Source organism: Lepus europaeus, chromosome 12 (assembly GCF_033115175.1).
Source record: "Lepus europaeus isolate LE1 chromosome 12, mLepTim1.pri, whole genome shotgun sequence".
Classification (NCBI taxonomy): Eukaryota; Metazoa; Chordata; class Mammalia; order Lagomorpha; family Leporidae; genus Lepus; species Lepus europaeus.
In genome coordinates this window covers 61,429,967-61,447,587 of record NC_084838.1, presented here as the reverse complement: position 1 = coordinate 61,447,587, position 17,621 = coordinate 61,429,967, and positions in this window count along the sequence as shown.

The following is a 17,621-nucleotide window of genomic DNA, read 5'->3' as shown; positions in this document are numbered from 1 at the left end:
GAACAAGGAACTATGGGGGCACTTAGAATGCATACTTAACCCAATCTTAGCAGGGAAAGGAGTTGTTTATTTCCTGTTCATTTTGCAAAGTGAACTGAATGAAAAAGTCCACTCTTTCTTGGTAATCTCTTTTAGGCTAAAATCTGAGAAGTGAGAAGAAGCATTCTATGCAGAAGGTACTTTTTTTTCAATTCTTAGGACTAGAGTAGCACTATTAAGAGCAATTAATGGCTGATGAGTATTAGCAGCTGATTTGTATATTTGCCTTGGGCTAGGCATTGTATTAAGCACTGAATATGGAATATCTTATACAGCAAACCTATGAGGTAAATTTGATTGCCTCTATTTACATACAAGGAAAGTAAGGCTTATAACTTTATAACTTTCCCCAGCAACATCACACAGCTCAAAATAATGAGTCCGGGAGTCCAACTTGGCCTGTGCTTTGGTTCTTTAAGCTGTTTCCAAATAGTGCTTCCAAATACCCACTTAGTCTCAGTAAGCTTTCTTTTTTAAAGACTCTGTCCAAAACTCTTCAAACTCTTCCCTCTTCTATTATTTTCCTTAAATTTTATCTTGTCCAGTTCCAAAAGCATCAAAGGCACAACTAAAAACTCTCAACCTATATGGCACTTCATGTATATCATTTGAGTAATTTTCCACTGTTGCCAAGGACAGAGGAGGAGTCATCTTGTCATAACAAAAACCAGTGGTATAGAAATGGGCTTTCTCATAGTATGCCCATACTTCAATTATCCTGTGTCTTTCTCCTGTCCTGCAACTATTAGGAGTCAGAGGGAAAAGAATTCCATATTCTTGACTTAATTCAACTGCAAGAGCATATCTCAGGGGATTTGCAGATTCTCCTAAATGTTAGGTGCAACAGAAATCCTGAGATGGGAATAGGCAAATAGGTCCAGAGAAACAAGTGGCAGAAAAATACAGGAATGGCCGGTGCCATGGCTTACCAGGCTAATCCTCCACCTTGCGGCGCCGGCACACCAGATTCTAGTCCTGGTTGGGGTGTCGGATTCTATCCCAGTTGCCCCTCTTCCAGGCCAGCTCTCTGCTATGGCCCGGGAAGGCAGTGGAGGATGGCCCAAGTCCTTGGGCCCTGCACCCGCATGGGAGACCAGGAGAAGCACCTGGCTCCTGGCTTCAGATCAGCGAGATGCACCATCCGCAGCGGCCATTGGAAGGTGAACCAATGGCAAAGCAGAAGACCTTTCTCTTTGTCTCTCTCTCTCACTATCCACTCTGCCTGTCAAAAAATTAATTAATTAATTAATTAAAAGAAAAATACAGGAATGATTTGAAGGAATATCCCCTTTCCTATTCACATGTGCAGCCCCAGTTGCTCATTAAGTGATTAAAAAGTCGTTTCTTATAACAAATTTGGTAGAGGCAACCTTGTTGACAAGATTCTAAGCTTTGGAGTGGGAGCAACTGGGAACTGAATCTTTGTTCTGTAAGTTATTACCTGTCTATAGACGATTTATGAAATGGGTCTGAGTCTAGTTTCTCTTGCCAGCAGAGTAAGGATAAAAAGAATTGCCCACAAGGTTTTTAAGAACATTAGATTAAAACATTTATGGAAACTGCTGAGCATGGGGCCTGGAGACTACTGGGCAAATGAGAGTCCTCATAGCTATTAAGTTTAGGATTATATGCAGAAAGTACTTTTTTGATGTGAAGGTCTGATGAAGAGTAACAATCCAAGACATTTTTCAACTGTAGATTTTAAAAACTTACAGCTTCATAACTCCCCTGTAATATTCCTGCTCATATTGATTGTTTTCAAATGGAAATATTTTTAAAGATCTTTTCTTAGTCTCATTCCTTGAGTTGAACCAATGTGAATGCTCTATTCACTAAGGACTTTCTATGTTTGATGCTAATATAAGAATCTGAAATGAGAGTCTTAGAGAATTTATGGCTAAATGAGTTAAGGGCACATAAAAGCTCAAAATGATTTGTTCAAGGAAGAATAGCTACTCTTTCTCATTCGCCTCATTCAGGGGTGAACTGCTCCTTCTCTTCCTCTTCATCCCCCACATCCTAAACAGATTTCCTGAAAGACCTTCTGGTTAAGTTCTCATCCCCTTGGCAAGGCAACTTGTGTGCTGAGCCAGTCAGCTGTCTCATTGAGATTCACTGCCAGGTGGACAGCTTTGATGGCAAGGAGGTGGCGTTCCGCCCAGTTAAGCAGCTTTCAAGCCTCAAGCCATAAAGATGAGCTCCTGGCCCTCCTTCCTCCAGGAGGATACTGCAGACATATTGCCTGCCCTTGGAAGTATGGCTTTCCTGTGGTGCAAATCATTGAGCTGTGCAGAGCACCTTACTTATTGCTCGCTCCTCAGAGCACTGGAGACAGAGACCTTGTCCAGTTTCTTGTGTCAGCTTTTCTGTGTTAAAGATGCTGTTCAAGTAATTAACTTGGGTTCGAAGAAAGCAGTAAGTAAGTTAGGGGAATTTTTTTTTCCCCAGGAAAAGCTGATATTTCTATCCACAAGAAAAAAAAGACATGTAGGAAATAAAAGACCCCACATTTCTGAATGAAACATCATCTTTTCAATAGACCTTGCATAAATTTTCAGCTAAATAAACCAATAGCTATTACACTTGAGTTATGATGTTACCGTTTCATCTGTACTTTATAGACATGAACCTGAGAACAAAAGACAGTCATACGTGACACCTTAAAACTGAAACTCTCTTCTACATGTGTTTTCACATCACATACTGAATACGTGTCCATTAAAAATACAGATAATTAAGAGGAAGGGGAAATTACTCAATAAATCACCAATCAAAGAGAACCACAATGGAGGAGACCTGTTTAGATGACTCACCCACAGAGAATAGGCAGTTGGGGATTTTGCAATGAGGACTTGTTGGGCATGGAAAATGCCACACTTTCATCAACTCACTGCCTCTCATAACTACAAGTGAGAGAAGTTTTCAAGGCCACTTCAGGCCTTGCCGTGCTTATGCAGGAGTTTGGTGAGTGAAGCCTGCCAATGTCCAACATCCATCTGGAAAATCTATGAGGCAGAGGTGAGTCATCCAGCTGTGCAACTACTGAAACAAAAGCGACGAGTTGCCACACTGGAGTCAGCTGCATGCCCAGAGTGTGTCAAGCTAAAAGATGTGTGAATGTTTACTGGGGGCGGAGGGTAGATCCAGCCAAACTTGACACCTTTTAAATCCTGCCCAAGTGCACACCCTACAAAGGGCTCTGGGCCCCTGATAGAGACAGCCAATGTGGAGGACCATAGGCAAACAAGAGGAGGAGCAGCTGAAAGCAAGTGGATTGACTACATCATGAGCTATTCAGTCAAACCCAGCTCCAAAAAGAAACAACGTAGGCACACACATTCCCAAAAATGAGTGGGTCTTCCAAGCTGAGAAACTGTGCCGCTACCTAATAGGAGCACCAGTGAGGTAAGAACGATTCTGTCTTTGCCAGTCTCCCTGGCCTCTATGTTTTTTTTCACTCTCTTTGAGGTTAGTAGGATAGAGAAGAAAAGGTGAGAGGCAGCAGTGGAAATGGAGGAAAGTAAGGCTATATCTCCCAGTGTTGCCTATAGATAGCTTGGCTAGAGTTCCTCCTAGCTGTCCAACTGAACTCCTGGGACAAAGTGAAGAGTGACATGTTGGTTCATATGGTAGATGGGCTTTTTTTGAATTAATAGTTTGCATTGCAACCTAATGTTATTGTACAACTTTTTTCCTTAATAGTGACCAAAAATATCATAGTAATCCAGAGACAAGAAAAGAACTTGAGTAAAAATTAAAAGGCTAGTAAGAGACATAAAAGAGTGTCATGTATTCTCTTTCACAATGACTCAGTTCCACTGTTGTGGCTCCAAATGAATCCATAGAAAATATAGCAATGAATGGTTGTGGCAGTTCTCTCATAAAAGTTTATTTACAGGTATAAGCAGTGGGCCAATTTGGCCCAATGGACTGCAGTTTGCCAACTCCTGTTTTTATTGACTGCATGGAATTCCATTTTCAATTTTAACCAGATCTTATCTAGGCATTCCATGATTGTTGGACACTAAGTTGATTTCTAGATTCTGCTATGAAAGGTATGCTCAGTTGCGTATCTTTGTCTGTAAAACTTGATGCCATTTTAATTACTTATAGTATGTTCCTAAAGTGCAATTCCTGGGTCAGGTTCCCTTTTAAGGGCTTTTGAACAATGTCGCCAGACTAGTCTCAAGAAAAGTTGGACCAGCTTTTAGAGTAACCAGTGGTTGCCATGTAGAATACTTTGCACACACATCCCATAAATTTGAGGCTAAGGATATGGAAGCTGGGGCAGACAGCATGCCTACAATGGTCTGTTCATTGCAGTCTTTGGACTAGAAGACAGTGAGGGCAAACTCTATTTCCTGATACTGCTTCTAACAGACATGCTGAGAATGGATTATTCCCAATGTCTGAATTCTCTGGCTACTGTCTGGCATCATACTTTGTTGATTTTGTTTCCATGGGCTGCCACGGTTACAAGCAGAGTGAACAAGTGAACCAAACCGAGAGTGGGCACACATGGCAAATGCTAACCCTACTCTAACCTTGTCGCACAGTGTGACCCTGGGCAAGGCCCTGCACCTCAGCTGTGTGGCAGCTTCGCTGCAGAAAATGGGATAGTGGCCTCCAGGAAGGAAGCAGAAGTTAAATGATGACACTACAAATATCAGGCATTAAGGAAAAGAGGTTTTTGACTTCATGGCAAGGGAGAGGCACACAAACTCTTTGTTTAGAGACAGATGTCTACAAATTCATCTAAAAACGGCAAGACGATAGAACATTACTGCTTTTCCATTGTTTTAGAAAGCCAACAGAGTTGCTCACTCTAATCATGAATTCAAAAAATCTTCATCTTGCTAATCTATCTATAACTTAACCCATCAGTCTGGTCCTGTTTAAGCCCCAGGAAAACATGCATTGTGGACATGTGAAAGAGCTGCTCAGGCACAGACACCCTGCCCTGCTCCCAGAAGTAGCCAACCATCTTCCTTGCTTTTGCTTGCTGCTTCCTGCCTCCTTCTGCTTCTGCACAGCTATTTGATTCCAACCTCATCTTCTAGAGGGCGGATCTGACCTTTTTATGCTAATAACCATTTCCTCACTGCTTGACGGGTGGACACTCCTTCATCTTTGATAGTCTGGCTTAAGCCCCACCTGCTACAACCTTCAATCCAATTCTAAGAGCGGTAGGGTGAGGTTATCTCCCTTACTTATTCCCCTACAAAAGGTACAATGGCCATGTTCATGATTAGACAATCACCTCCAAAAAGGAAGGCACAGATCAGGACTCCAGGGCTTTGAAAACATCTCCTTTAAAAGTTTTATAGTGTCTGGATAAACCCAAGCAAGTTGACTACTCAATTGCTTAATATCTACTCCAGCCTACCTACACAATTACATCCATTTTCTATGTTTCTGCCAGCCTGCTTTTCTAAGATAGGAATCAGAAAATTTCACTTTCCTGTCTGAAATCTTTCAGTGACTGCTTTCCACCCTCAGGATTAAGTCCAATCTCCTTGGCAGGATCTAATGGGGCATGTTGCCATCTGACCTTCACCTTGCCAATCTCCTTGTTCATCGAGTTCATTTTCCTCCTCCAGTTCTCTGCACCCTCCACTCTCAAAACCAACTGTTTCCATACTCTAGATTTTAGCCAAGAAGGTAGAAGCCAGGCTGTGCATTGGAAACCTGTGGAGTGTGTTAAAAACAATGTTGATGTGAGAGGGAATGCATGGGAGCTCTCTGTGCTCTCTGCTCATTGCTATTTCTGTTAACCTAAATCCATCCTGAGCAAAATAAACTGTACTAAATGTTGCCAGAATATTTGGAGTGGATGACTGGTGGGTTTGCTGCACATTCAGGGTTAAGACCACTGCTGAGTCCATCCTGACAACTCATGCTTCAGAATAAGACACAGCATCTGAATGCTTCTACCAAGTCACTCGGGTTGTTATTTCCAGCAAGTGATTAGTCAGTTATCCAAGTCTTCATTTATATGTCACTGCATTGTGAAAACCTCTGACTTCCCAGATGAGACAGATTGCTCTCTCCATGCTGTTCCATATTTCTCTGGACAGGCCCTATTATGACATTTGTCACAGAGTAAAATCACAACTCCTCTGTCAGGGTACCTCTGTCAAGGACGAAGCTAAGATTTCCTTATATTGCATCCTGCACGTCCATGGTTAGTGCCAGACATACAGAGAACCTTGAAATGCTCAAGGGAGGAATGTGCATGATTTGTTTTGTGAATACAAAAAGTAATTAGGTGGATAATAGCCAATATAATTTAAGAACTTATTATGTGTTGGCCCTGTTATATCAGCTAAATTAACATGCTATCTAAGTCAACACTTACAAGTTGGAGTGTGTATTTTAATTTTCCATTTTATACAAGAGTTAAGTAATTTGTCACACAGCTAATATGAAATCAGTTCAGCCCAGAGCTAGTGGCCATCATTTTCTATGTAGTTGCCGATATATACAAGGAGCATCAAAGCTTCAGAGTCTTTGCTATTAAGGATATTTTAATCATTTCTAAGAATTTAGTCTATTTGAATCTAGAGTATTCAAAATTATCACCCACTATCATGTATGTATGAGAAATTGGTTTAATTAAAGAATGTAATGAATGTCACATTACAATAAACCCACAAGTACAGAATGGTTCAGGAAACCAAACTTCTTAGGTTTAAATTCTAGCTCTATTACTAACTGTGTAACCTTGAGCAAGTTTTTGCCTAAGGACCCTCCTTAAGGCAGGGGTATCAATAGCACTATTTAACTGTTGTGAGGAATAAATATGTTTAGCTGTTTGAACAGGGTAGGACACATAGAAACTACTATGTATACAAGAGCTATGGGTGTGCTTTCTTTTTTTACATTTTAAATTTTTATAAAGGGGACAAATTTCATGTATTTTTTTTTTTGACAGGCAGAGTGGACAGTGAGAGAGAGAGAAACAGAGAGAAATGTCTTCCTTTTCCTCTGGTTCACGCCCTAGTGGCTACTCCGGCTGGCACACTGTGGCCAGCACACCCCGCTGATCCGAAGCCAGGAGCCAGGTGCCTCTCCTGGTCTCCCATGCAGGTGCAGGCCCAAGGACTTGGGCCATCCTCCACTGCACTCCCGGGCCACAGCAAAGAACTGGACTGGAAGAGGAGCAACCGGGACAGGATCCGGCGCCCCAACCGAGACTAGAACCCGTTGTGGCGGCGCCGCAAGGTGGAGGATTAGCCTAGTGAGCCGTGGCGCTGGCCAAATTTCATGTATTTCATATATACAGTTTTAAGAGCATGATACTGCCCACCTCCTTTCTCTGCCTCCCCCCTCCCTCCTCATTTTCTTCTTTTTAATTTTTGTAGTAACATACTTTCAATTTACTTTATAATCATAAGCTTAACTCTTCACTAAATAAAGAATTCAACATGTAGTAAGTAGAAAAACTACTGTTCCTCAAGAGTATAGACAAGAATTATAAACAATAATCAAAGGCCGGTGCCGTGGCTCAATAGGCTAATCCTCTGCCTTGCGGCGCCAGCACACCGGGTTCTAGTCCTGGTCGAGGCATCGGATTCTGTCCTGGTTGCCCCTCTTCCAGGCCAGCTCTCTGCTGTGGCCCAGGAGTGCAGTGGAGGATGGCCCAGGTGCTTGGGCCCTGCACCCGCATGGGAGACCAGAAGCATCTGGCTCCTGCCTTCAGATCAGCGAGGTGCGCCGGCCCCAGTGCGCCGCGCGGGCCACTGTGGGGTGAACCAACAGAAAAGGAAGACCTTTCTCTCTGACTCTCTCTCTCACTGTCCACTCTGCCTGTCAAAAAACAAACAAACAAACAAAAAAAGAAAACAACAACAACAAAAAAACAATAATCAAACATCAAAATGTCAATTTCACTGGTACACATGATATTTTTTCACTCTGTATATTGGTTATGGTGTGTGTTTTCTGTAACCAAATCCAGTTGAAACTGGTTTCAGCCAAAAGTCATTCAGAAAGATGCCTTGCAACCTCTACCCTCATGGTATCTTTCATGTTGCAGAATTTGAATGAATAGCATATCACATGTATTGAATAATCTCTGCCCATTCATGACTATTTTCTTTTCATTTAATTGAGAGTTCACTGCACAAATAATCACTGTACAAATAACTTCCTGGTCTGTCTCCTGGGAATCACCTTAGTAGGTGTTGTGTGGTCACAGGCTTAAGATTTATGGCATGTTTCTATAATTGCTGTAATTTATGGTTCTTTTGAAGTCAGCATCAGAGCCAGCAGGAGACAGGTCCTACCTCAAGGGTAGCTACAACCAAAGCCTCTCCAGGACCAGGTCACAGCCTCAGCCACTTCAGGATGGTTCCCAGTGCTCCCGCTGGTTGGCAAGGAATAGAGCAGAACCTGAGCTGCAAATCTGTCACCTGAGCTCACGCCAAACTTGTAGGACCAAGCTTCCAGTATGAGGACTGGGAGACGAAAGGGGCCCCAAGAGACCAGTCAGGAAGCATAGGACTCTCTTTTTAGTGCCAAGATAAATGATTCAGCACAACAAGAAACAAAAACAGAAAGTTGCCAGAGATCTCAAATGGCCCATAAAATATTAGCCAAGTCAACAGATGTTTATTGAAAACTTACATTGAACCCGAAGTTCTCTTTAAGCCTAGCCCCCTTGTTACTACACTGCAATAACTGCTAATGCAATCTGAATAGCTAGACACTCTCAAGGCCTCTCATACTCACATCTTTCAGCAACATTTCGCTTGGTGTCTAGGATGTTTCTTAAAAAAAAAAATCAGTTCTCAAAAATTTTAAGTGGAGAGATGTCATATAAAATCTGCATTTCTGGATTCTTTTGGGAAAAAAAAGAAAACATCACATCCGCTGCTCTGGGCTTACACTCTGCATGCAACAGTTGGTATCTTCTTTATAGCAACTACCTTTTTACATAGTGTACAGAGTGTGCAATTCTACTATAGATACCTATACCTCATCTTCAGTTCTGTAGGTATTTGTTTGCAACCCCTGGGATTTCATGCAAAAACATTTATGGAACACCAAGTACTGAGCGATTGTTCAATTTGTGTTTGAGGTCTTAAGGGAGGAGTTTATGCTCTCAGGTTATGTGATAAATTGGTACCTGGTAAAAATGTTCTGATCTTCAACAGTACAAGAGCAGCTTTATACAGCTATCATATATATGTGCTTACCTTTGTCCTCATCCTATGAGCAGGGATACAGTTTTGTGGACTAGAGAAAGAAAATGCTTTGGGTCAGCCAAAATGGATTAAAATGCTGGCACTTTCCTCTCTTAGCAGTATAACTAATTCTCCCTGAGCTCGCTCTCAGAAGTTCTGTTTTTCTTTTCTATAATGGAGATAATTAAATCGGCCTCACAGGGATATTGTGAGGTTTAAATTAATACTTTTGTGCTGTGCTCATGCTGTGGAGCTGTCCTGGAAATATTGGAGCAGCCTACGCTTTGTCAAGCTGAGAAACTTCTTTTATGGATCAAGACTTAGTGAGAAAAAAACACAATTTATTCTCCAAAGTCTTCCAGCCCTCACTGTTCCTATAGCCTCCATCATTCTGCCCAGGGAACAGTGAAAGCTCTCACTTAACACTTACCTGTGGCAATGGGGTTTAATATATGTTTAAAATATGTTTCCCAACAGGAAACATTCTTAATATTCCTGGAACCTAATGCAGTGCTTGTTCAATATATGTTCAGTTAACAGTGCAGGGGTGCAGAGGCTCAAGTACTTCAGCCATCTTCCGCTGCTGTCCCAGGTGCATTAGCAGGGAGCTAGATGGGAAGTGGAGCAGTGCCCGTATGGGACTTGAACCAGTGCCCATATAGGTTGCTGGCACTCTAGGTGGTGACTAAACCTGCTATACCACAGAACCAGCAGTGCCCATATGGGATGCCTGTGCCAAAGGCAGAGGCTTAACCTACTACACCACAGTGTCTGACCCCATGCCTACTTTTGAAGTCACTTTCCTTGGAAAATACCCATGCCTTTTCTATGCCATCAGTGTCCTAGAAGTGTAGCTACTGCATGTCTATGCTTTCTTGTTAGACACAGACTTCAAAAGTAGGCATGGTTTTTGTTTCTTGTCCTAGTGTTATTGTTGATTGGGCTTCCTTTGTTTCTATCTATAGGATCTCAATGAAAGGATTGATGACCACTCTCATGGAACAGTACTTCCTTGAAGATCATTATTTGCAACTGCTAGAGGAATAACAGAAATTCGCATAAATTTCCTCAACAATTTTATAGGTAAACAAAATCTAGTGATGAAGATCACGTGTGTGTCCAGTAGAAATTTTTTCAGAATATCCCACCTACACCTAGTGCCCCAACTCGTCTTTCTGTGGTTTGTTTTTTTTTTTTTTTTTACATTGCAGTCTTTTCAACTTCTTCCTTTTTCTTTAATGTAAAGGAAACAGATTTCATGCATCCCATAGGTGCAGTTCCAAGAAAACAACCACATTTTCCTCCCTCCCTCTCTACCCCAAACCTCCTTCCTCTCTCCCTTCTCTTCCTTTTGTCAAGTATTTCAAACACATAATTATCATCCACTCTATTCACAGGTTTAATTCAGCAATAACCATAATATTCAACAAGTAAAAACTAGGAAGACCACAGTACCAAAGGAGTATAAATAATAGCTAAAAGCAATAATCATATCACAAAATGTCCAATTCATTCCTGTAAATTATTTGGTATTATATATTTACTGCTACATATCAGAGATAACATATGGTATTTGTCTTTTTGAGACTGGCCTGTTTCATTGAGCATATGGGTTCTAATTGCATCACTTCATTGCAAAAGACAGGAGTTGATGCTTCATGGATAAGTAGTATTCCATCTTATATATATGTAAATGTATATTACATTTTCTTTATCAAGTATTCAGTTGATTGAAATCTGGGTTGATTCCATATCTTATCTATTTTGAATTGAGCTGCAATAAACATCAGGGTACAGATAACCCTTTCATATGCAGATTTCATCTCCTTTGGGTAAATTCCCAGGAGTGTGATGGCTGGTTCATATGATAGATCTATTTTTAGATTTCTGAGGAATCTCCATACTGTCTTCCATAATGGTTGTACCAATTTTTGAGTTGCTGGGTTCATTTAGCTAGTGTTTTGTTGAGGATTTTTGCATCTATGTTCATCACTGATACTGGTCTATAGTTGTCTTTCATTGTGTATCTGTTTCTGGTTTTGGAATTAAGGTGATGCTGGCTTCACCAAAGAAATTTGAGAGGATTTCCTCCCTTTCAATTGTTTTGAATAGTTTGGGAAGAATTGGAGTTATTTCTTTAAAAGTTTGTTAAAATTCAGTGGTGTACCCATTCAGTCCTGGGTTTTCCTTTTTGGGAGGGACTTTATTACTGATCAAATCTCTGTCTTGGTTATTGGTCTATTTAAGTTCTCTATGTCTTCAAGACTCAATTTTGATAGATGTATGTCCAGAAATTTATCCATTTCTTCCAGAATTTCCAATTTGTCCCCATATAGCTATTTGTAGTAGTTGCTGATGACTTTACTTCTGTGGGATCCATTGTAACATCTCTTTTTTCATCTGTGATTTTCTTAATTTGGGTCTCCCCCACCCCCTTTTTTTAGTTAATTGTGTCAATGGTGTTTCAATTTTGTTTTTTTTTTTTAAATTCTTCATTGCACTGATCTTTTGTGGTTTTAGTTTCAATTTTGTTTTATATCTTCTCGTAATTTAATTATTTTCCCCTACTTGTTGTGGTTTCAGCTTTTTCTTGCTTTTCTACGTCCTTGAAATGCATTGTTAAATCATTTATTTGATGCCTTTCCAATTTATTGATTGCTACAAACTTCCCTCTTAATACTGCTTTTGCTGTATCCCATAAGATTTGATATGTTTTGTTGTCATCTTCATTTGTTTCCAGGAATCTTCTGATTTCCCTTTTCATTTCTTCTATGATCAACTGTTCTTTCAGGAGTGTGTTGTTCAGTCTCCATGTGTTTGCAGGAGCATGTTGTTCCGTCTCCATGTGTTTGCACATTTTCTTGAAATTCTTAAATTGTTAATTTCCAGATTGACTCCATTGTATATGTGGTATAATTTCATTTTTTTAATTTATTGAGATTTGATTTATGGCATGTGGTCTATCCTAGAGAAAGTTCCATGCACTGATAAAAAGAATGTGTATTCTGCAGCTATGGGATGAAATGTTCTGTAGATATCAATTATGTTCATTTTATCCATAGTGTAGATTAACTCTCTGCTGTTTCTTTATTGATTTTTTGTCCTTTTTAAGATTTATTTTATTTATTTAAAAGGTAGAATTTGAGAAGAAGTGACAGAGAAAAAGAGAGGCCTCCTATCTGCTGGTTCACTCCCCGAATTGTTGCAACAGCTGGGGCTGGGTCATGCCAAAGCAAAGAGCCAATTACTTTTTCCGGGTTACTCATGTGGGTGCAGGGGCCCAGGCACTTGGGCCATCATCTGTTCGTTTCCCAGGTGCATTAGCAGGGAGCTGGACTAGAAGTGTAGTAGCTGCGACTTGAACCAGTATCATATGAAATGCTGGCATTCTAGGTGGTGGCTTAACCTGCTACACCACAGCACCAGCCCCTTCATTGTTGATTTTCTAATTGATCTGTCCATTGATGAAAGTGGTGTTTAGAAGTCTATCATTACTATTGTATTGGACTCTATATGGTACTTTGGATCCATTAATATTTGCTTTAAACAGCCAGGTTCCCTGGCATTGATTGCATATCCATTTACTATGGTCACATTGTCCTGTTGAATTGATCCCTTAATCATTACATAATGCCCTTCTTGGTTCCACTGGTTCACTCCCTAATTGGCCACAATGGCTGGAGCTGTGCCTATCCAAAGTCAGGAATCAGGAGCTTCCTCCAGGTCTCCCACACGGACACAGGGGTCCAAGGACTTGGGCCATCTTCTACTGCCTTCCCAGGCCATAGCAGAGAGCTGGATTGGAAGTGGAGCAGCAGGGACTAGAACCAGTTCCCATATGGGACTGCAGTCAGCAGCTTTCTCGCTACAACACAGCACCAGTCCCTAAAATATTTCTGATAAGTCAGCTGTCAGTCTAATTAGAGATCCTCTGAAGTTAATCTGGCATTTCCTTTATGGATTTCAGAACCTTTTGTGTTTTACTGTTTAAAGTTTGACTAATATTTCATGGTGAAGATCTTCAGAGTTCCATGTTCTTCTTGTATTTGGATGTATATTTCTCCAAATTAATGAAGTTTGCTGCTGTTATTTCACTGAATAGGCTTTCTAATCCATTCTCTCTTTCCACACCTTTGGGAACTCCTAAGGTAGATATGTTTCATCATTTGATAGTATCCCATAAATCTCAAATGCTATTTTCAGTTTTTCTATTTTTTTCTTTTTTTCAGACAGAGATATTTCCAAGGATTTGTCTTCTAGCTCAGATATTCTTTCTTCCACCCCAAGTCTGTTGTTATGCCTTTAACTGTATTTTCTACTTAGCCCACTGAATTGTTCATTTATAATGCTTCAGTTTGATCTTTCTTCAATATGTCTATCTCTTGGCAAAATGCTTCATCTACGTCATATATGGATTTATATATCTTATGTGTTTGCTTCTCTGTATTTTTGAGTAACCTTATGGTCATCTTTTTGAATTCTTTAATAGACATTTCATCAATTTCTTCATCTTCACATTCTAATATTGAAGCATTATTGTGTTCCTTTTGATAGTCATACTGTCTTCCTTGTTCATATTCCTTGTGTTTCTGCATTTATGTGTAGACATTTGTGCAAACACTGTTTCTCTTCTCTGATTACTTTTAACTTTGATATATGCCGGTGTGGCTTAATGGAGTGTCTGCTCCTTCAGTGGATATCCAGAGGCATGTGCTGAGTGGAGTCAGGGTGCTTTGGTTAGTGCTCAAGTGCGGGCAAGGGTGCAAAGTGACACCCAAGTTGGGCATGGCAGATCTCCTCTATTGTCAGCTCAGGGGAGCATATGATCACATTGGCTGGTATGGTCACAGCCTCATCTCCTCTCTGCCAAGGTGATAAATGCCCAGGGTTAGCCTACAGTGGCTACCCACCACCACTACTATGAGGCGCATGAATCACACAAAGGATCTGTGTGGTCCTTAGTATGAGCACAGAACCCTCTGCAATGACTGACCCAAGGCACTCAGGAAACTCTGAGCCTCTGAAGTCAGACACAGTGATTTCTCAGAAACCCAGCTTCACTACACAACCTCTAGTAAAGTCATAAAATTCCCATAGTCATAGTCATAGTGCACAAAACTCCCAGCATCATCGGGAACAGGGGATTCACTCATAGAATTAATGTTAAGGGAACCTGCCCTGTCTACGGAGAGAGCACTTGACATTCTCTGAGCCAGTTGCCTGTCTTATTACTATCTTTGACTGTGTAGTTTGTGCCAGGTAAAAAGTGATCATTTAACCAGTTTTGTTGGCCTTAGGTGCTTCAGAACAACCTTTCACTTGTCTGCATTACAGAAACAATGCATCTAAAATATTCTTTCATTATAAGTTGCCAGCCTGGGCTTTTCTAGGTGATAGTCTGCAAGAATCAGATGACCTCAGAAAAGCTTTTATATGCTTGATGACTGTTGTGTGTGTGCTTTTTGCTTTCTTTTAGAGAAAATAATTAGCAAAAGTGATGATTTCTTTTAGATTATTGATACTTTCTTGCCATTTGAGTTCACAAAAAGGAGTCAATTTGAACAATAATGCAGCGATTTAGGTTAGACTCGGCTATTTTTTTCTTTGCAAGCATCTGTACTATAACACTGGCATTGAAGTACAACTTCAGGTCACAGTCACTTATTGAATTACATAAATTCCACAAGGAAAAAAATGAGCAATTTCTGATTTTATATCTGTTTTAAATTAGTAGAAGCTATTTGAAGTTATTTGAATGTATAATCTGTCTACATGAATATTTCCAAAAATGTTAAAAATTCTCAATATCCCTGTGAAGACTGCATAATAGAGGGGAGGAATCTGGCCCAACAATTATACTGCCAGATAAAAATGAGAGAAATAAACAAAATTAGCAAACCACTGGCTCACCTAACCAAAAACAAAAAAAAGGAGAGAAGAAGAAAACTACTAAAATCAGAGATAAAAAATGAGATGTCAGAACTGATGCCACATAAGCAAAAATATTCACCAGAAATTTTCACAAATAATAGTATATGCCAACCACCTAGAAAATCTAGAAGAAATGGGTAGATTTCTAGATACACAACCTAACAAAATTAAAGCTAGAAAACTTAAATAGATTAATAACCAAGATGGAGATTGAATCAGTAACAGACTCTCCCAACAAAGGAAAGCCCAGAACTAGATGACTTCACTGCTGAATTCTACCAAACTTTTAAGAAGAACTAATTCCAATTCTTTTCAAACTCTTCAAAATAATTGAAAGGGAGAGAATCCCCCAAAATCCTTCCATGAGACCAGCATCACCTTATTCCAAATCCAGAAAAATGAAACAAAGGGAACTGCAGACCAATATTCCTGATTAACATAGATACAAAAATCCTCAACAAAATTTTAGCTAATCAAAACAAAAACATCAAAAAAACCATCCATGTAGACTCAGTGGGATTTAGCCCTGATATGCAGAGACGGTTCAACATAAGAAAATCTATAATCATGATACATCAAATTAAAATTAACAAACTGAAGAATAAAATTAATATGATTACCTCAATAGATGCAGAGAAAGAATTTTATAAAATACAAAATTCTTTCATGGTAAAAACGTTAAGCAAATTGGATATAGAAGGAACATTCCTCAGCACAATCTAGACATGACAAACCCACAGCCAGCATCATACTGAATGGGGGAAAAGCTAGAAGAATTTCCACTAAGACATAGAACCAGACAAGGATGTTCATTCTCACCACTGCTATTCGATATATTTCTGGAAGTTTTAGCCACAGTTATTAGGCAAGAAAAAGAAGTCAAAGGGGTACAAATCATAAAGGAGGAAGAGAAATTATTGCTGTTTGCAGATGACATGATACTATACATGGGGGAACCAAAGGACTACACTAAGAGACTGTTGGAACATATAGGCGAGTTTGGCCAACTTGCTGGATATAAAATCAGCACACAAAAGTCACTAGCACTTGTATACACAGACAATGCCATAACTGAGAAAGAATTCAAAACATCAGTCCAAACCACAGTTGCTTTGAAAAACAAACAAAAAAAAAAACATAAGTGACTGGATAAATTTAAGCAAGGATGTGAAAAATCTCTACAATAAAAATTACAAAACTTTAAAGGAAGAAACAGAAAATGACACAAAAGTGGAAAAATCTTCCATGTGTGTTGATCAGAAGAATTAATGTTATCAAAATATTTATACTGCCCAAAGCAATTTACCAATTCACTGAGATCCCACTCAAAAGACCAAGGACATTCTTCTCTCAGATCTATAAAAAATACTCTAAAATCCATACAGAAACACAAGACTCTGAAAAACTAAAGCAATGTTAAACAATAAAAACAAAGTTGGAAGCATCAGAATGCCAGGTTTCAAGACACACTGCAGGGCACTTATAAACAAAATAGCCTGGTACTCAACCAAAAATACACATAAAGGCCAATGGAACAGAATAGAAACCCCAGAAATTATTAAATGCATCTACAACCAGCTAATATTTGACAAAGGAACTAAAATCAATCCTAGGAGAAAGGACAGTCTCTTCAACAAATGGTGTTGGGAAAATTGGATTTTCCCATGCAGGAACATGAAGCAAGGCACTACCTTATAAATTATATAGAAATCAACAAACAATGGATCAAGGATCTATATCAATGGCCTGATATTATCAAATTACTCAGGAAAACACAGGGGAAAGACTGCAAGACAATGGCCCAGGCAAAGAGTTTTTGGAAAAATCCTCAGAGGCACAGGAAGTAAAATAAAAAATATAAATGGGATTACACCAAGGTAAGAAGCTTCTGTACCACAAAGGAAACACTAAACAGAGTGAACATGCAACTGACAAAATGGGAGAAAATATTTGCAAACTATGCATCTGATAAAGGAAAAAAAAATAAGGAGCTCAAGAATCTCAAACTCAGTTCAATGGGCAAAGCATAATAACTGTAATTTTTCAAAAGAGGAAATATAAATGCCTACAGACACATGAAAAAATTCTCAGGATCACTAGCCATCAAGGAAATGCAAATCAAAACCACAACGAGGTTTCACCTCACTCCAATTAAAATTGCTATAAGCATATGAAACAATTATCTGTACCTCCATATTTATAGCAGCTCAATTCACAATAGCTAAAATATGGAATCAACCCATGAGATTCTATGATGATTGTTTACAGCCCTTGTCTCTACTGTTGAGGAACAGTGTTTTTTTTTTCTTCACACTATTTGTTGAACTCTATACTTAGTGTAGCGTTAACCTTATGATTATAAAGTAAACTGAAAATAGATCTTTGTAAAAATTAAGAATGGGGGGTGTGGTAGTGCTGTGGTGTAACAGGTTAAAGACCCAGTCTACAGTGCTGGCATTCCAC